The sequence below is a fragment of the Lissotriton helveticus genome, chromosome 3_1 (genome assembly GCF_964261635.1).
Source record: "Lissotriton helveticus chromosome 3_1, aLisHel1.1, whole genome shotgun sequence".
Lineage (NCBI taxonomy): Eukaryota > Metazoa > Chordata > Amphibia > Caudata > Salamandridae > Lissotriton > Lissotriton helveticus.
Window position 1 is genome coordinate 1,081,158,291 of NC_136061.1, and position 20,919 is coordinate 1,081,179,209.

The following is a 20,919-nucleotide window of genomic DNA, read 5'->3' on the forward strand; positions in this document are numbered from 1 at the left end:
TTAGTCTTTGAACATACTGCCTGACTGATTAGTTTAGTCTATGGAAGGTCAGGCTGTATACTAGACCCCAAGATGGCCGACACCCTTCTGCAAGGCCCGATCACATGATCAAAAAAGAAGCCATAGAGAGTGAGAAAGTTGGCAGCAACACTTTACTGATGCGACGAGCGATTGTAAGAGGGATGTCCCTAAAAGTATATTGTTAGAAATAATACGAGGGAGAAATCATTTAAGTTGTCATCACGATTAAAAAATAATTTTTGGACATATTGCCTGAACGCCCAGTTTAGCCTCTGGAAGGTCAGGCATCAGATTAAATTCTAAGATGGCCGACACGCTTTTGTGAGGTCTGATCACATGACCGTGAAAGAGGTCATAGAGAGTCAAGAAGACGCGGGCAAACACTCGACTGATGCGACGAGCGAGTGAAATAATGATCGATTAAGACAACCTTCCTAAAGGTAAGTTTCAACTAATAACATGAGAGATAAAGTATTAAGAGTGCTACAATTTAACATTGTGTTGACCTAAGTACATTACGTTTGTGTTTCCTCTATAGATTATACACAGGCAGATTATAGTGCCATCTGTGTATGCGAGTACAGTTTTGATTTGTTCTGTATATGTGTCTGTTTAAATTTTAAAAAAAACGTGTAGTGATTCCTTAAGGAACATTTTTTGTTGTGTTATTGTGTCAGCGCATGGCAGCTAACTGTGCAACAGTGCAGGTAGGAGCACAGGAATCCAGCATATTGTTGTAGATATAACACATCCCTGTGCTTTGAAAGTGGCTTGCGGCACAGTGCTGAGTCACTTCCTCATAAATAAGGTCCATAATATATACTGATGGTTCAGCCCAGCCTGCTAAAAGCACGAGTTACCAATACTCTGCATTGTACTGCACAACTAGAGGAAATACAATTATTGATTCTTGCACTAGAAAACACAGATCCAGAATTCTCCACACTTATAGTTACTACGTAGTAATGAGGTGGGGCTCAATGATGACATCCCCTGGAATTTCCTGAACAAATACATTCCTTAGAATATTGGACAGCATTTATCTGCAAAAATGCATCGGATACACACCATTGCGACATTACGCAAATAGGGTGTTTTTAACAACGCAATTGTGTCCCTTACTGAATCAGACATAATTTAGAATGCGATGAGATGTCTGATGTCTCATTTTATATGGAGAAATGACTTAGGGCTACGTGATTGAGAGCTGAACGTCTATCAACTGTCCCACACGTGCTGTGAACCCCTTGGCAGACTCAGGTACATGTACGTCATGTTTGAGAAGTTTGATACATTATATCCGATATGGTGATAATCAGCATAACAGTCAAGCACCTCATCACTTTCATTGTGGCCAGATACATTAATAAAGCTTCATCTCTCCTTTTGTTTACGTATTAGTGCTACACTGTGAGGGCACATTGGTACTAATTAAGAGTTAGTAACATGTATGAATATTGCCCATTCTCGAATGTGATACTACAGTAATAAAGTTTATTGTTCTTTTTGAGAAAAAACACACACAAGCCACTTCACAAGGGCGATAGGACGGAGACCACTGGAGAGTCAGGAACAGAGAGTAACAAGGACGTCATCACGTCCCGGTCACGTGTTGGAATGTCTCCCAACGTGACCAGAACAAACTCCCATTATAGAGAGCCACAGAGAAGGGAGACCGCCTCCTTCACGGCGAGAGGCAGGCAGTCGCCAGGCAGCGGGTTCACCTTGTGGAAGTAAGGAGTCGAGGTCGGGGACTACTTACCTCCACAATAACGCAAGAATGGTCCTGGCGCATGGAGCTTTTTGAATTCTGGGGACTTTATCCATGTAAAAACAGACTACCCTACCGAGTGCCGACTGCAAGGTGTGGACAGCCAATTGGGTGTCACCCAGATCGGTGATGTCTCCATTTGAGGGAGTGATTTAGTGATGACAAGTATACTAAGTTACTCTAGCCGCATACGTATTTTGTGTGTTATAGACAACGCTGTTACAAGGGAGGTAGAAATACTCTTAAAACGCTAGTTGTACTCATAAGTGGGGGCTTCCCAGACTATCTCAACATCCGGAGCGTGGAGAGGCATAACCTCATCAAATTAAGCAACTGTACTTGTTTTATGACTTATGTGGCACTGTTGTTGAGTTGCCTACCACTAAATTCAACATGTACATGTTTTTTCCGTGTAGTGAGTATAGGGAGCTGCTCCCACTCCCTCGTTCGTTCAAGCCTTCCGATTGATGGAACTCGGTGAGTGTGAGGATTTGCACTGCTTTAGCAGACGTGTGTTGGACACGTGCTTAATAAATGGGAGGGCTGGAAACTTGCGCTTGAATGAAAAGGTGAATTTTCCACAACTAATATTCCGACTTGGACAGTGATAGCTTGCATGTGTGACAACATGGGTCTCTATGTGGTGGTCATGTGTGGATGTTGAGTGAGATGTATGTATGCGCACTAACCAGATGGGTTTTCTTGCTCTTACACATTAAATTGTTCTAGAGCAAGAGGATCTCATGAAAGACCTCCTCTTTTTACAGGTTTAACGAGAAAGTAAGTTACTAAAACCCTATCTTGGACAGAAGAACCCATCAAATCCTAAATCAGGATTAGAGGGTGTAGTATTTGTGATCCTGAAGGTCCTGATGAATGCCCGAGTGACCCAAGATTGTGGAACAGGTTATTCGACAGAAGCATGTCAATAGCTTTGTTGTGACGAGAGCTGTAGTGATCCTAATCTTTTCTTATCACCACCATCTTTCACTTTTTTAACCCTGGCCAGGTGGGTTAGGAATAAAATTAACATTAGGGACTAATCCGAGCTAGTTTTAACCTTCACAAGCTGCATTTTTCTTTGGTGATCCCACTACTCTATTTTTGTATTGTCTCCCCTTCCCTTTTGCTCCACCCCAGGCATTGGTCTGCATAGGGGTGTCAGTAAGCAAGCCCGATGATGAAGCATGTCACGATTTTGTGAATGAGAGCAGTTTTTACTCACTGAGCACGTGCCACCTCCGATGTCACATTCCTACCTCCTTTTTGTGTGACATAAAGTGTTCCATGTTTTCAGGAGTCTACGTACAGTTTTCCAGCTATGGGCCTATGGCCCCTGCATATGCTGCAGAAACTCAGTTTGGAGGCTGTCAGAGCCTGGTGTTTTGCCCCTTCCCATCTCCGTTATAGCTACCTACATTTTCTGCACAGACACAGGACCCTACACGTTCTCACGGTAGTCCATTCAGTGGTATATTAACCAGGAAAACAGATCTTGCCTCTATCGAATGGGGCTCAGGGGCAGCATGCAGAGTGCTAATAATTTTAATAAAATGCAACATTAATGGAAGCAGGGGAGTACAGAGATCAGCAATCCCTCTAGCAGATATGTGTGAAGGGGGCCACTCTGGACTCTGGTCTAATAAGCCATGCTAGTAACCTGCCAGATTTTCCCTCTTCTTCATGCGCCCAGGCAATATACTGTTTATTTTCATGACTGCGCAGCCATCCCAATGTAGTATTATATATTTCCCTAGTCTCTTGAAACTCATCCAGGATTTCTGGCCTAATACCAAGAGCACTATCCAAGCCTGCAGGGTACCATGCAAAGTCTGGAGTGCCCCATTTGATTCTTTCTGAACATTAACTGTCTGACCAGACACCAGATTTTAACGCCCTCCCATTCCCTTATACTTGAGGATGTGGAGCTTTGGTTATGAGCCAAGTAGTTGGGGATTACCCCGGCAAAGGAGTCACAGTACCGTGTGTCCTCCAGAGAGGATGGGTTAAGATGCCAAGTGTGAGCAGGTGGTCGGTCCCCAACCAATTTGAACTCAAACAGGACAGGACTTTGGTAGGACAATGCATGCCCTATATTTTCAGAATGTGTACTGCATTGGGTTATGTGAACATACAAATCCGACTATCTGGGTGTGAAGCTTATGGATATGGGAGAAATAGGAAGCTCCCAGCAGCGGGGTTGAGGGGGGTAGAGCAATCCAACAGCGCATCAAGTACACTGTTAAAATCGGCACCCAGCATGAAACTAGCAGCAAGGAGACCCTCTATGTGAACCAAGAGGGATTGAAAGAAGGCCACCAGGTCTTGGTTCGGAGCATAGATACTCCCCAATGTTATTTCCCTCTCAAACAATTGTCTCTCAAGAAGTCATATCTATCCTCCTTGTCTATGAGAGAGCAGATAAGCTCAAAGGGGGTCCCTGCCCGGATCCATATCAGGTTTCCCCAGGTATAGGCCAAGTAAGCAGTATCGTACAGATACATCAAAACCAATCAATTTCTTCCCCAGCTAGATGCACCATAGCCACCTACACCTTCTCTGTCCAGGTATCTATGAATGGTGTGTCTCTTGGAGGTCAATGCCATCCCTCTAATGTTCCAGGACATAAAGGCTAATGTCTGCCTGCAATCCATCATGTAAAGTCACCAATAACCTTCGAATCTTTGTTGTCACCCAAAACCTCCCCTCCACCTGGAAATCAGCATGCATTGTTGTGCAGACAAAATAAAAAGAGAAAAGGAAAAGCATGAACAACCCACAACCATGAATTCCCCATACCAATGGCAGCATAGCAACTGCAGGCCATCCAATCTGTATAATTTGAAAAATGTCCGAATGAATGATTCCCCCAAAATGCCGGCAAGGGCTTTTTGGTAAGGGGCTGACCAAGGTGAGCTCAGCAGGTCCATGCAGTACCAGCCCAGCACATAATGAACAGATTACCCAGAGATCAACCACACCCACACACATTGCAATCATGAGTCTCGAAAGTAAGTAAAACATAGGTCAGAAGCCCCCTGTCCCACTACCCCCTTAAAGAACCCATCAACCCTGCATCAATAGGATCACCTACAGTTCTTCTGCTGATTGGGGGGGTCACAACAGGAAGTCCAGTGTCATGGCCCTGAAAGGACAACAAATGAGACAAGACGGATTTGTGTTCTGAAGGGGTCCCAGCCCCCTAGACTGGCTTGTGCACCACCACAATGCCCCCCACCGCCTGGTGGGCCGCTGCTTGTTCCAGATTGGAATGTGAGGGGGACGCTGCTCATTCCAGTTCAGTTTGTGAGGGAGATGGGTCTCTTCTACAGCCACAACGTAAAGTCTTGCGCAGGTACTTTTGCACTCTCAACCCAGATGCCCCCTGCCCTGAGCATGTCACCGGGAGAGCAGTTCCCGCCTTGTATGCCTCCTACCAGACCAACTCCAGGTCTTTGCAGAAGTGTACAATTCCTTCTAGGATAATTCAAAGTTTGGAGGGAAACATTAGAGAGTATTGTAGGCCATTATCACAAGGAGCTTTCTTAACCTCCAAGAAGGAGGGTCCCTTGGTCTGTACTGCTGCCATAAAGTCCAGGAACACCAAGACCTTGCCACTGTCCACTGCGAAGGGTCCCTCCGAACGTACCCCATGCAGTATTATATCTCTGTCACTGTAGTGTAATAGCTTGGCCACAACCGTCTGAGGTCTATCCTGGGTTGGCGGACATGCTGGAACCCAGTGAGCTTGTTCCAGTGCAAAGAAGGGAGTAAGTAAACCCTAGGCCACTTCTGACCTCAACCAGTTCTTAAGGTAAGTTACCATGTAACCATTCTCCACTCCCTCTGGAATGCCATCCACTCTGATGTTTTTGCATTGGTTGTGTCCTTCCACATCTTCCGCACACAGTTCCAGGACCTGGACCCTGTCCCACAGCTTGGACATCTGGCCTGTGAGCGCTGAAAACTCAGGTTGGATATCTTTTAAGAAGATCTCCACCTCTTTGACTCTGTCTGCCAGCATGTGATGTTCCGCCTGCAACAGGCCAAGGCCTACTGATACTGTGCCAATGTCCAGCTGAAGAGTGGCCTTGGTGTCTGCTATGGTCACCAGTATCTTGTCGAGCTGAAGGAGGATGGGGTCTATGACTTCGTTGGCGTCTTAATCATTGACAGAGGGATTGCAGAGGTGATCAGTTGGATCAGACAGGATCTCCGCCGGCTTGGTTTTGGCTTCCCCATGAGTGCAGTACTTGAGGGAAAACAGGCTGGTTCAAACTATAAGGAGGGCCAGCGCATCCTAGCACAGTCCGTGCGATGTGTTTCAGGCAAGCCCCTGCCTAGGACTCTATGTTAGTGATGTGATCAATCGCGTCTCAAAGCCCAACAGGCGTCATGGGTATATGAAAGATCCCACTCTGCAGGGCTTGCAAGGTGTCCCAGTCACAGAGGAGATGTAATGAAGGTGATGGAGCTATCTGCCACTGCTCTACTCAGCGTAGTAACTGGGCAGTGTGTAATTCCCCCCCGCGGCTCTCTGGCAACCGCAAGGCCACAGGATGTTAAAGCAGGACACAGCTGGCACTCCACTGGTCATACCGTCAGTCCTCAAGGCCTCAACAGTGCATCAGAGGCCCACGAAGACACCACCTCTCGGCAGCATCCTCAGGTGCCCGCCAGGGCCTCCAACGCCATATTGCCTTTCCTCACTGCAGTTGATATCTGGGGAGACAGATCCATCCCCAATCCCTAGGCCCCATAGAAAAGTCAAAGGGCCTGTTTCTCATCTCCAGGCCTCTTCAGGGCATCCAAGACCACTGCAGTCCCCATGGATGCCGGTGGTGTTAGCAGCAGCTCTCCGGTTAGCACAGCATCAGCAGTTCCAGCAGCATCAGCACAAGCTGCTCCAGCCCGCAATGAGCATGGACCTCTTCTTCAGAGTGGGCCGCAGCCACTGACAGTCACCCAGAATGCTGCCGGTATGGAAAAAAGGGTACAGCAGCCACAGCTAGGCACATCCAGGTAAGCCTGGAAAACAGCACAGACATGCCAGAATGCCATCACCGCTTGCTCACCATCTGGAGGGCACAATCGTTCTGGGAGTGGTTGGGACATCTCACCTCTCAGGAGCCGGGTGACCCGCACACCAAGGCTGCTTCTTTGTTTCCACCACCCCGGCCCTCCATTGAACACTCCACTGCCAGCAAGTCTCCACCCAAAAGAGCGGCTTAGGACCACAAACTGATCTCTCCACAGCTGCTTACTTTCCTTTGCCCACCATGCTGCAGGACCACTCCAGCCTCACCTGGGTGCCTGCATCTGGCGAGTGTGCCACAGGCCGTGCCTGTCCACATTTTTAACCTTCCATTTCTGAGGCGCTCCCCAGGTGCGGATGGCGAGCCCACACTGCGGAGGTGTTTGCTGGAGCCCGAGCGGGTCAAAGGGGCTCGTTCATGGCAGATGTTGCCTGGATTCAGGATTTTTGCCAGGTCAAACATGGAGCTCCTTTAGGAAGTGTCCGATGCGGCCACCATCTTGACCATACATCCCCTACAAGCACTACAAAGTTATAGTCCCTATCTCAAATGTGCAATTCGATGTTAACTCATGAATATACCCTACAAATCTTAGCAGGCAATATCAACTGTTCATTTTTCTATGCCCCAGGATCAGAAACTACCTTGAGTTTGATAACCACTCACACTTCTCAGCATTTAGCACTTACACACCACTTATTCTAAAGCACAACAGTACGACCAATCTCAATGAAGACAATAGTGATGATTTACCCTACTGATACTCATGCCTTCACTACTGCAACTGCCTTTGAAACCACAACTCTGTACATTTTTAAGTTTGGGCTTTCGGACTTAAGTACATGGGCATTTCTAAACTAAGGCTAATTATTATTACAGTTCTTGTCTTGTGACATGAACCGTCCCTCTGCTACCAACTGCTGGAGCATGGGGTTCCGCCATTACTCACCAAGAGCCATGCGCACAGTCTCAGACAGATGGATCTTGTTGTTTTCAGCTGAGACATCAAATTAAATCTCAACATAAATCATTATCAATTGTCGTTACTTTATTTGAGTCAATAAAGAGAGTTTAGTTGAGTTAAAGGGTGTTACTTTATCTCTTTTTGTCATTATAATAATAATATTATTAATATTTTTTATTAAGGTATTATGCTCCAGTAATCATCAGTAAAGATTAACAATCAATAAATCGATAATCAGGAGTAAGATAAATCTATTCATTAATCAGAATAAGCATTAACAAAGTAAGTAAAACAAGTGTGTTCCAGTAAACAAACATCCCTATTCTAAGCTAAAGTTGAGGAAAATTTGGAAAAAATGGTTGGAGCTGTCAGTCCAAAACCCATGAAGAGTTCTGATGAAGGAATAGAGCATAAGCATGAAGCTTTCAGCAGAAAAAGCTGGAAAATATTCTCAGCTCAAACAACAGCAGTTCAAGGAATAAACTAAGACTTCTCATAAAGAGATGTCCAGAAAACTCAATACAGAGTTTCCCCTCAGAGTCAGAAAAAGGGAACAGGATGAGTGAAAACTCAATAAGTCTGTTCTGCATCATGGGGTTGAAGAAACTGACTAACTAGTCTAAGAACATGCACTAATATAAACCATATTTTCTAAGTTTGTAGCATAAATGTATTTTCATCTTCAGGTCGACCAATACAATTTCAGCATGCTCCATCTTCTCACCAGAGTACAATTATCTTTCAACCATGTGTTCTTGCATGTTGCACACATTATCGCCTAATATAACACACATCTATTCCCTAACTAATAATCAGTTTAAAAAATACAATGTCTGCAGGAAAGAGAAGAAAAACTATTTGCACAAAATGTTGAATAAATTGAAAAAAAGCATTTCAGTATTATTGGGCCTTCACTGTAAAACAAGGGATCATTACATGTGTCAACTTAAAATAAAATTCAGGTCTCATTACTAAGTTACAGGCCTACAGGTTCTAAGTATGGTGGTCTACTTACAATTTTTGCATTAAGCACTCTTCATTTTAAATGTTAATTCTACACATTGTACTTTTAATAAAATATTTGGTAAATAATGACATTTGCGTTAGCAGAAATATATCCTAATGCATGTTCCGTGCACACAGGATATGTATATGTAGTCTCCTTCATCTAGGTTAAATAGTCACCAGGGATCAATTAAAGCATGATTGGCCACAATATCTTGTAATATACTCCTGTCTCTAGTGCGTTTAAGGTCTGCTCTACTTAATCGATCGATTGACGAATGGGTCCAATGCCTGTATTCCAGTCACTACTCAGTATGACAGATAATAATGATCTAAAATTAGTAAACAGGAAGTCTGAATGTTTGCCAATAGATACCTAAGTAGACCTACAATGACATGGAGAAAATAACAAAAGGGGGAGTGAAGAGGTCTAAACGTAGAATCTACCTCCAGTTCAACTTTCATTAAACAATATGATTCTACCCTATATTAGTTTTTCCTAGTGATTATGAAAAAAGGTGTGTGTGTTGCTAATCCATGAAATGTCAGGGAAAAGCACTTAGTGTTTTAAAGGAGCTAGGGAAGTGAATAAAATGTGTTTTTTTCCACTAGCCAGGGAATTTTTAGGTCTCGCTGGCGTTGCAGCGCAAAGCGCTGCCGCCAACGAGACTTATAGTCGCCTTGCTCCCTCCCAAGGGAGACAGAGCTGGGCACGAGCCGATCCAGACCTGGGCACGAGCCGACTCAGGTCTGTGAACGCGCGAGCCGCAGGGAACGCCAACGTGCATGCTCACGGCGTCACGCTCCTGCCCTCGCGCGTCTCTTTCAAGCCCTGCTCCAGGCCGACTTGTGTTAAATTGCAGCCGACGTTGTTTTGCGTCATTCCGGACCATAGCCTACAGTGTAATGGCCAGGTGCTGGCACCATTGTGGGGCCTGTGTAATGTGACTCCTGTCTCATGTGCACGCCTCTGATGCAGTCCCAGCTATCTCCGGCGGCCCCGGTCTCCAGGCCCGATGTGCTGCTAGTGCTTGTTCACTCCACTGCGTTAGTCCCCAGCTTGTAGTGGAAGGTGAGCCAGGGCACCAGCCCGGAGGCCGGACTCCTCCCTGCGGCCTCCCGCGTGGCAGGGGGCTGATCTCTCCAGCCGCTCCCGGCAGGGCTCCCAGGATTGGTCCCAATGGCCTCACATGTCTCCGCAGCACTGGGGCGGCAGGATGAGGTAAGGAGAAGTAGGACGGGGAGGGCAGATGTAGCACAGCCTCGGGTCGACCCCCAGGCTCACCCACGGTCAGTCCCCACTGGGCCTCCAGGGGTAGTGTGGGCCGGTTTACCGCGGAGTGTGCTCCTCGTGTCTCGGCTCTCCATCAGCCCCCGAACTCTGCCCCTGCAATCACCGCTGTGCTCCGTTGTCCCCCCCCATCCCATCTTGTGCCCTTGAGCAGTCCACTGGTGCAGAGTCAAAGACACCCTGTGCCGTCAATGTGAAGGTGCTCGGGGACATAATGTGTATGATGCAGATCGTTTGCAGCACACTGACCCATGATGCAGAATCGCTCCTTCATCCTTCCAAGGCCGATAAAAAGGCACTCCATTCAGGAGGCGTACGTCCAGCTTTTCCTTTTGGCATCTTAACGTGACACGTGACATTGGAGAAAACTTGCATTGCCCCCGCAATACACTGCTATGACCTCACATATTAAATCAATTCGCCTTCCCCTGCATCTAATGTGCTGCATCGCAAAATACTTGTAATTTCAAAAAAGAGGGACCGATTGCATTACAAATGCGTTTTTTTTCTATGAGCGTGGACCAACCCCAGATGTATTTACCTTTAATTTCTGTTCCTCCACTTCAGGTACTGTTTGCCGTGTCTGTTTTGCTTTATCCCACTCGCCTGTTCGTGTTTCTTTATGTTGTTCCTCTTTCTTTCTTTCTTGTTGTTATTTATACCGCCCACCCGTCCTTCATTCGTGTTTTTATACCCCCGCACGTTGTTCGTGTTTCTTAGCCATTGTTTATTTCCCCCACCCCACCCACAAGTTGTTTGTTTCTTTATCCGCCCTGCCCCTGCTGGGTCCTTCTACTGTCCCCCTCCCCCCCTTCCCTCCTTACCATCCCTTATTTCATGCTGCTTTACCCCACAACCCTGTCGTCATAGCGCTTTTCCTATAACTTTTAGCTGTGTTGCGTAGCTGAAACTTATGATGAAATAGCGCTGAGGTGCATTAGAGCGCTATGAAAAAAGCGCTATAACGTGCTAGTTGGAATGAATGGAGTCACAACACACACATCTTTGGCTGCACCCGGCTGGGCCCGAGCACAGAGCTCTTGGTGCTATTAGCTATGTTTGCAGTATGTCAAGCAGGAGATACTCCAGATTGTAGCCCAGCTGAGGAGCCTTAGAATAGTAGTACACTATACTGCTAGGTGAAATGACCTGCGTTCACGGGTGACTGTTTGTGGATGGTGTTGGTCTGAAAGGGAATAGATGATAATTTATGGATGGGGCTTAGAAAAGCAGAGCCCAGACGCCCTTTAAATTTGCCTGTGCTAATAATTCCAAACAGAAAGCAGAGGCCAGCGCAGGGACTTTACCACTCACCAGCTGGCCCCCGGGTTCTATGAGGAGCTCATATTGCAAAGCATGACAAGTGCTAATATATATATATATATATATATATATATCCAGCCAAACGAGTCGCTTGAAACCCTGCCGCTATCCAAAGGCGGGCCACGGATGGGATAGCGAGTCCCTGTTGGATATATATATATATATATATATATATATATATATATATATAATATATATATAAATATACACACACACACACACATTCTCTTCTGTCCACTGAGTGCATGTGTAGGGATTGTGTGCATCAGCAGGCAAAGCAAGGCACGCACATTTCACTGTCACGATATGGAAACCAATACAGAAGTACACGTGTTTCAAACATTTTCTCTAATAACATAATAAACAGTGCCCACCGTCGTAGTACTTTCCCCATAACTATTAGCCATGTTTCATGGCTGAAAATTATTTAAAAATAGCTCAGTCCTCCACTGTAGTGCTTTGACAGAAGTTATTACACAGCCAGCACTGTCCGCATTATACCACTTTTGTCTTTTTTTTCAGTCATGCTACACGGCAGCCTTGGTGCTGTACAACATGGGTAAAAGACAATGACAAAGCCAATAGCTCTCCCATTTGCGAAACCTTTTGGCTTTGTCAATGCATGTGGTGCTTTGTCTCTACTCAGTTCAGTGGTTTGAAATCTCATGCTCCTCATTGCTTACAGTTGTCTTCTATTCATTCTGTTCAGAAGGAACACATGCCAGCCCTGTCATCATGAACCGTTCTTGGTATATTATTGTCTGCGTTCAATTGACCATTTCATTGCTATAGTGCACACTGTGCTAAATGTACCCTTTTTTAAATTCAATAAATAAACGTTTGCATTAACCGCTCCTCTAGTCACCAACGAGATGCTACTTACAACTGTGCAATTTCGTACACCTGGCAGAACTTGCAATTTTTTTTTATTTGTGAAGTTTGCAAAAGTTTGCAAAGTTTCTGAGTCTACTCACCTTTTTGCCCCTGCGAGATTTTGCTTCACAGTAACTACAAGATACTTTCACTCTAAACCAAGAAAGTGGCATACAATTAAGATACCTACCACTTTGAACCATATGTCCAATGACACCGAGCGAGCACAGCAAGCTAGCCCAATCCTCCTACAAAACTTCCCTTCCACCCTTCCTTTCATCAATTAATCTATTCGTCCTTTCCACTTCATACGCCCATCCATCTATTAATCCATTTAATTAATTCACGATTCATGTACCCACTATTTCACCTTTCCCTCCACCCACACATTTTTCTATCAATCACTCATTTTCTCTTCTATTATCCTTTCACCTAATATCTATCTATTCACTAATTCATCCTTTCACCCTTCCTTCCTTCCTGTCCTCTATTGATCCTCCCAGTCATCCTTTCTCTGTTCATCCATTCACCCATCATTTCTTCCTTCCATTCTCAACTCATCCAGCCACCCAACTCCCTTCCATGCACCCTTCCATCTTTCCACCCGTCCATTCATCCTTTTATTCCAGCCCTATTTTCATTCATCCATCCCTTCACTCGTCCTTCTATCTTTCCCAACCTTCTTTCACCCTTCTTTGTTTTCCTCTTTTCCTCCAACCCCCTTTCATCTTATCCCTATTTTAATTCTTCCTTCCACACTTCCTTCTTTGCACTGTTCTTTTGTTTCACACTTCCTTCCACTCTTCCCTTCACATTTCTTTGTTTCATCCTTCCATTCATACTTGTATCCTTCCTCGTTCCTTCCTTTTTTCCCTTCCTCATTTCACCATTTATATTTAGCAATCTTTTTTTCTTCCCTCTTTGATTTTTACTTTCTTATCTTTTTATGTACCTCTATCTGTTTCATGCCTCTACTTTTCTGGTTTTCCAAATTTTATTCATTCAATCTTTTGTCTCCTTCATGCACTTGGCTCAGTTGTCAGCCGTAGACCTACACGCCTCAGCTCTTTCTGTTCTGCAAACCTGAAGACAGACGAAGCCCACAAAAGAGTCAACATTTTAGTGCCTTATCAGCCAAGTGGCTCACTGCAACACCCACCACACCTCTAGCTGCTATAGTAGAGGGTTTAGGCATAGCCAATAGGTCTCGCGTTTGGGACCTTATAACTGTTTAGTTATCCAGTGCAATATCCTTGGTGCAGCAACATCAACTGTTGCATGGCTAAACACATAAGGTCCCAAAGGCGAGACCTATTGGCTATGCCATTGCTTGTATTATATTGAGTTCAAAGGTTTGATCGCACACAGAACAAGCCCCACATGTGTGATGATCCTTGCAGCGGTGTTGGAACCCACTGACCTCTCAATATCCTTTTAAGTGCTGATTCCACTGGTATGTGAGCATGTTTCAGTTGGATTCCAATCACTGGGATTCTTTTACAGGGCAAATAAGGGTTTCTCTGGTTTGCACTCATGGTTTGATACAAAAAATTTGCTCATTTTGGCAAAAGATTGTTTTAAACCAGTTGTTAATTAACTTGGTTGATACACAGATTATCGTGCCAGCTTCTGACTTTTTTTCTGTTTTTTGAGGGAGCTTGTCAAATGGAGCGAACCAGCGAATTTTGTTTCGTTTTTTCTTTGGTTACACAATCTTCAGTTTTTTCATATAGTGCTTTAGCATGGTGGAAGAAGTTGTGATGAATTCGCAAGAACTGTCCATACAGGAGATTGTCACATATGCTGCTTTGGTGAAAACTCGAGTAATTCAAGGCTCTGCTCTCGTCCATCGGTTTCTTATATAACGACATGTACAAAGTGGATCCAGATTCTGTTACTTCAGTGTCCAAAAAGTTTATGAATGTTTAACCCTCATGTCTGGTGTTTGGTTGTTTAGCCACTGTGAAAAGTAATCCTAGTCTGATTCACCGCTGGTCCATATGCAGAAGATATCATTGATGTACCTTAGCCAAACGGTTAGGTTTGCAGAGAAGGTTATTTTCGTATGCATTCCTTTCCTCAAATAATGCCATGAAGAGGATTGCCATCTCCAGAGTAGAAGAACAGCCCATCACAGTGCCTTTAACTTGGAGGAAAAATTAATCCTTAAACAGAAATAATTTCTTTTTAATGCAAATCTTTCAAGGGATAAGATGAAACTGTTCTAGGTATATCTCATTTACGTCCAGTGCTGCTTCTTCTGATGTATTTTTGTACCGTGACACCATCTAATTTTACTAACCATTGTGTATTTAGCTCGGGTAACCCTAAAACCCCCCACCCGTTTTTTTCTTCGTATAAGACTGCTCACCAAAACTAAGAAAGAGAAACAGCCACCCAAAAAAATATCCAGAGAAGGGAAACGACTGACTATGAGCAATAATCCCTATTAAAAGTCATAGGGGGATTGGATCCCACCGGTAGCAGCAGGGAGATTGTATTTTCTCAGAGGGAGTCCAAAAGAAAAATAGTTTTTCTCCCCCCAAAAGAATATATCCCATAAGGGAACAGAAAGCATCCCAATAAGAAACCATGACTATGAATCCATTGGACAGTGCACTGACCGGACAAGCTAGAAAAAAGAACATGCGTTTTGTTGGAGATCGGACCAGGCGGGGACGGTGAAGGGTGCGTGGAAATGATGCCAAACACTCAAGAGTCACAAACTCTGACCTGGTCCATCAGTCTCCAAAGAAAGGAGCCAGGTGTGTGTTCGGCACGACGCGGAGCACATGGGCGTCACAGTGAGGAACTGCTCCAGCAGTCCCAAAGGCAAGGGAAATGGTGCGTGTGTGGCAGGACACCGAGCGCACGGGCATAACGGCGAGGAACTGCTCCAGCAGTCCCAAAGGAAACACAAAGAGTGCTGAAACTTTTCAGACACTCACTCCCAGTCACAGATCTGGGTTGAATCCATCATCATTCTTTAGCTCACTTTGTCACCTCAGTTCATACCCACCTATATGCAAATCAGTCTTGACCCCGTGCCTCATGGGAACAGTCCAGCGCGAACTGCCAAGCCAGGTCTTCCCTGAACCTGAAACAAGCATCCTGGGACCGGTTTCAGGGTAACACCCTTCAACAGCCAGGCTAGCTTGAATCCAGTGGCAAAGTGAGCAAGGGACCCATGTCTTGGCATACCCTGCCAACTTAGAACGAACAAAGCAAACACAAGGAGATAATGCACGGAGTACTGCAGCTTTTCACACACACCCCCCCCAGTCACAGATATGGGTTGAATCAATTATCATTCTTTAGCTCACTTTGCCACCTCAGTTCTGACCCAGCTATATGCAAATCAGTCTTCACCCTGTGCCTCATGGGAACAGTCCAAACCGAACTGTCAAGCCAAGTCATCCCTGAACCAGAAACAAGCATCACAAAGCAAACACAAAGAGATAATGGACGGAGTGCTGAAACTGTTCGACACTCACCCCAGTCACAGATCTCGGTTGAATCCATCATCATTCTTTATCTCAATTTGCCACCTCAGTTCAGACCCAGCTATATGCAAATCATTCTTGACCGTGTGCCTCATGGGAACAGTCGAGCCTGAACTGCCAAGCCAGGTTTTCCCTGAACCGGAAACAAGAATCCTGGGAAGGTTATCTGGGTAACACCCTTCATCAGTCAGGCTACCTTGAATCTAGTGGCAAAGTGATCAAGGGACCCACGTCTGGACATACCCTGCCAACGTAGGGCTAACAAAGCAAACACAAGGAGATAATTAACAGAGTGCTCAAACTTTTTAGACACTCACCCCCAGTCACAGATCTGGGTTAAATCCATCATCATTCTTTAGCTCACTTTGCCACCTCAGCTCAGACCCAGCTATATGCAAATCAGTCTTGACCCTGTGCCTCATGGGAACCGTCCAGCTCGAACTGCCAATCCAGGTCTTCCCTGAACCAGAAACAAGCATCCTGGGGCCAGTTTCTGGGTAACACCCTTCATCAGCCAGGCTATCTTGAATCCAAAGTGAGCAAGGGACCCACGTCTGGGCATACCCTGCCAACTTAGGACGAACAAAGCAAACACAAGGAGATAATGGACAGAGTGCTGAAACTTTTCAGACACTCCCCCAGTCACAGATCTGGGTTGAATCCATCATCATTCTTAAGCTCACTGTAGCCACCTCAGTTCAGACTCAGCTATATGCAAATCAGTCTTGACCTTGTGCCTCATGGGAACAGTCTAGCCTGAACTGCCATGCCAGGTCTTCCCTGAACTGGAAACAAGCATCCTGGGACCGGTTACTGGGTAACACCCTTCATCACCCAGGCTAGCTTGAATCCAGTGTCAAAGTGAGCAAGGGACGGGTTTGCCCAGAGGTGGATCCCATGCTCTGCATGCCACTGGAGTCAAGCTATCATGGCTGATGAGAGGTGAAAGCCCAAAACCGGTCCTAGGATGCTTGTTTCCAGTCCAGGGAAGACCTGGCCAGGCAGTTCGGGCTGGACTGTTCCCATTGGGCGCAGGGTCAAGACTTATTTGCAAATGGCTTTGTCCAAACTGGAATGGCATGGTGAGCAAAAAAATGATGGATTTAGGCCCAGATCTCTGGACTGGGGTTAATGTTTGACATTGTTCTGCATTCTCTCCATCAATCAATCAATCAATCACATAACTTGTAAAGCGCACTATATATCCGTGAGGGCTCCAAGGCGCTCGGGAAGGGGGTGCTGCTGCTATTGGTCGATGAGCCAGGTCTTGAGTTGTCTCCTGAAGGTCAGCAGGTCTTTGGTTTGTCACAGGTAGAGGGGGAGGGTGTTCCAGGTCCTGGCGGTGCGATGGGAGAAGGATCTGCCTCCGGAAGTAGTTCTCCGGATGCGTGGGACCGCGGCCAGGGCGTGGTCAGTGGAGCGGAGTTTCCTGTCAATTGTTCTTTTTGCCTTTGTCACCCTAAGTGGGACGGGTATGCCCAGACATGGCTCCTGTGCTCTCCATGCCACTGGAGTCAAGCTATCCTGGCTGATGAGGACTGAAAACCCCAAACCAGTCCTAGCATGCTTGTTTCCAGTCAAGGCAGACCTGGCCAGGCAGTTCGGCCTGTACTGTTCCCATTGGTCGCAGGGTCAAGACTGATTTCCATATGGCTGGGTCCAAACTGGAATGGCATGGTGAGCAAAAAAACAATGGATTTAGGCCCAGATCTCTGTACTGGGGTAAATGTATGACATTGTTCTGCATTCTGTCCATCAATTGTTCTTTTTGCATTCGTCACCCCAAGTGGGACGGGTATGCCCAGACGTGGGTAGCGTGCTCTCCATGCCACTGGAGTCAAGCTATCCTGGCTGATGAGGACTGAAAGCCCGAAACCGGTCCTAGGATGCTTGTTTCCAGTTAAGAGAGGACCTGGCCTGGCAGTTTGGGCTGGACTGGTCCCATTGGGTGCAGGGTCAAGACTGATTTGCATATGGCTGGGTCCACACTGGAATGGCATGGTGAGCCAAAAAATGATGGATTTAGGCCCAGATCTCTGTACTGGGGTGAATGTATGACATCGTTCTGCATTCTGTCCATCAATTGTTATTTTTCCAGCAGTCCCAAAGGCAAGTGAAATGGTGCATGTGTTGCAGGATGCCGAGCACAAGGGTGCCACAGTGAGGAGCTTCTCCAGGAGTCTCAAAGGTAAGGGACATTGTGCGCGTGCAGCAGGAATGCCAGAAACACACACATGTCAAGGGTGAAGCAAAATCCATCTCCCAGCAGGAAGAAAATAACTTAAAGCCAAGCCCCTGAGCAACAAATGACATGCACTCTTATAGCCGCTAACCCCAAGTCACATGGTAAGAATTCAGGGACCTTGGCATCATACTTTCACGAGATTGTGCGATCAGTGGGTACCAGGAAAACAGAAAAGGAAAGCGGATGTCGGGAGAAGACACCGGAAAGGAAATGGGTAAGTAAGGCAATCATTCCGTACTTAAAAGTGGCACACAGATCTATGAGGACTTGCATGAGAGTGATAACAGACTACCGGAATGTCACATCCCTTGTAAGCACACCGAAAATGCAGATATGACCATCTGATTAAGTGCCTACCGTGTCCCATTGTGTGTAATGTCAGCAGGAACTCATGGGTGTTGGGTTCAGTGACGTCTATGGCCCAGTGCTTTTGAATATATCGGAGAATGCTGGCATGAGTCAATAACAGATTTTCAGGCAGTCTGTGAGCATGTACAAAGTCTGTATGTGACAACAGTGCACCATCGGCAAACAAGGCACCCCCTGTAGTCACAGCAGCTTCTTCCCATGGGCCGAGTCTTAGGGCCTTCAATGTGCCCAAAGAAGTCGGGAGACCACACAATGCACTGTTTAGGGAATAGGAAGACGGCAATCTTGTTATTTCATTGCTAGCTTCCAATAAGCAAGAACCGTGCGCAGGAGGATCGAACCCTTATGTAGGGATGAAGCTCCTGGGCAGATAAACCTGTTTAAGAAGAAGCCTTCAGTAAGGTGGGTCATGGTGTATCAAATCTCCAGCAGGTTGTGGCCGGCTAGCCAATAGGAGATCCAATGGAGCTGTCTGGCCATGCAGTCGGGGGCTCCCAAGCCACCCTGTGTAGTTGGTAACTGCAACTTGGCCAGACTAATCCTGCAGCGTCCAGTACCCAATATGAGGTCAATTAGAGGAGAGTTCAATTGTCAGAACACCCTTGCCAGAATTATGAGTAGTAGGTTCACAAAGTGGTACAATAGGTTCGGAAGCATTACAATTTGCGCAAAGGCGAGGCAATCCACCACTAATAAGGGCAGACTTACCCAAAAGGTGATCTGGGATTTAAGTGAATTGATTATGCGCAAGAGATTTCCATTTAATAGGTGTTGCGTTTTGCTATAAATCTGAATCCAGAGGGAGCGAAAATGTGTGAGGTGCCACCTGCATTCGTGTTTTCCCGAGCCATCCTATAGACTCAATGTGGGAGTCAGTAAATGTAGAGGTACACAATTTGTCTGTGTGTATATGCAGTCCGACAAGTGGCCAAACTCGGATAATAACTGGGACACTTTTCCTTTGTCCACCTGAAGGTCCATGGAATACAAGATCATTTAATCCGCAAATAATGAAATGGAATGCATGATGTGGTTGTTTGGAATCCACCTATGTCCCACCTCTTAACGTATATGTTGTGCAATGTATACAACTGCCAGTGTAAAGAGAAGCGGGGAAAGGGGGCAGCCTTGCAGTGTACCCCTACCCACCAGGTAGGAGGCTGATATGTAAGGTCCAGTTCTAGCTCTGTCCATTGGAGCTGTGTACAGTAACTTAAAACCATCTGATGTAGGCAGGAGGTATTCCACATCTACCCAGGGCTGCCAGCATAAAATCTCAGCTCAAGGTATCAAGTGCTTGCCTTATTATCCAATGTTAAGCATAGTGCATGTGGGAAAAGGTCTCTGACAGCATCCATTATACTAAATTGCTGCCAGATATTTAAGGAGGTATTGCGGTGTGGGACAGATCCACATTGATTGGAATGGATCAATTGTAGATGTAACAGGAGTAACTGGTGGGTTAGGATCTTGCTATGTATTTTATATTCCATGTTCAAAATAAATCGACAAAGGTCTATAGGAGGATGGTCTCAGAGGGGTATTTACCAGGTTTGAGCAGGGACATTTCAAGTGCCTCCTTAGTGGAGGGGGCAAGGAGCCAGCCTCTAGAGAGGTATTGTAGAGCTTCTTCAGTTTTGTTGCAAAGGTGGAATAGAATTCCACCGGTATCCCATCTGTGCCCGGCATTTGATTTCAGGGCAATTCACTTATTGCACTGCGTGCTTCACCCAACATGATGGAGGCAGCTAGCAACTCCCAATCAGCCGCCTGAACATGGGGCAATTTTGCGAGTTGTAGAAATGCTGCTGACCCCGCCGGGTCCAGTGGGGCAGTGTACAGTGCAGTGTAAAAGTCCCAGAACACTGCTTTGATCTCCAATTGGGAAACCATGAGTCCACGAGTGGGAGCATTGATCACCAGGATTGGAGAAGGAGACAACTTTGGTCAAATCAGAATCGCCATAAACACTACATCCTCCCAGAGACATGGTTGTAGGTACCAGATTGGGATTGCGCCTGCCACCCAGTCCTATGACAGAGTAATTCCAAGGGGTTATGATCAGATGTAGTCATGCTGAGGTATGCAGCATGTGTGAATTGAATTGAAGAGGTGCAGGGCAAAGGAATCTGTAGATGCAGGAATGTAGTGCATGTGGAAGCAAGTATCCGGTGCCGTGAAAGGCATGCTGGCTGAGTAAAGTGTTGAATAGTTGGCCTCGCCATTGTTTGTGCAATTTCAAGCTTCGGAAGTCACTAAGTGGGTCTAAGTGGGTCTCCTGTAGGAATGCGATCTGAGCATGACATCTGTGCAATTGGGCCAATATCCTGTGCCTTTTGTGTTTCGCCTCATATAGCTACTGTAGACATGTTTGTCATGTACCAACAGTGTAGAAACCACCTTCCCACACATCTTCCGAGTGTCTCTTACAGATAAATCAGATGACACTCTCAAACAAAAAGAAACGTCCCCATAATACTAGGTCCAGCGATCCATCATTGTTCAACCAAACTTAAGA

General features: G+C 45.9%; 1 long non-coding RNA gene across 2 annotated transcripts in view; it reads left to right on the forward strand.

The window, feature by feature from the left end:
• Positions 1-361: 361 nt before the first annotated feature.
• Positions 362-20,919, forward strand: part of LOC144824869 (uncharacterized) — a 225,442-nt gene continuing 204,884 nt past the window's right edge. For both annotated transcript variants that reach the window (XR_013609156.1, XR_013609155.1), the window contains exon 1: positions 362-461. This is a non-coding gene — a long non-coding RNA (uncharacterized LOC144824869). The remainder of the gene's footprint in view (positions 462-20,919) is intronic.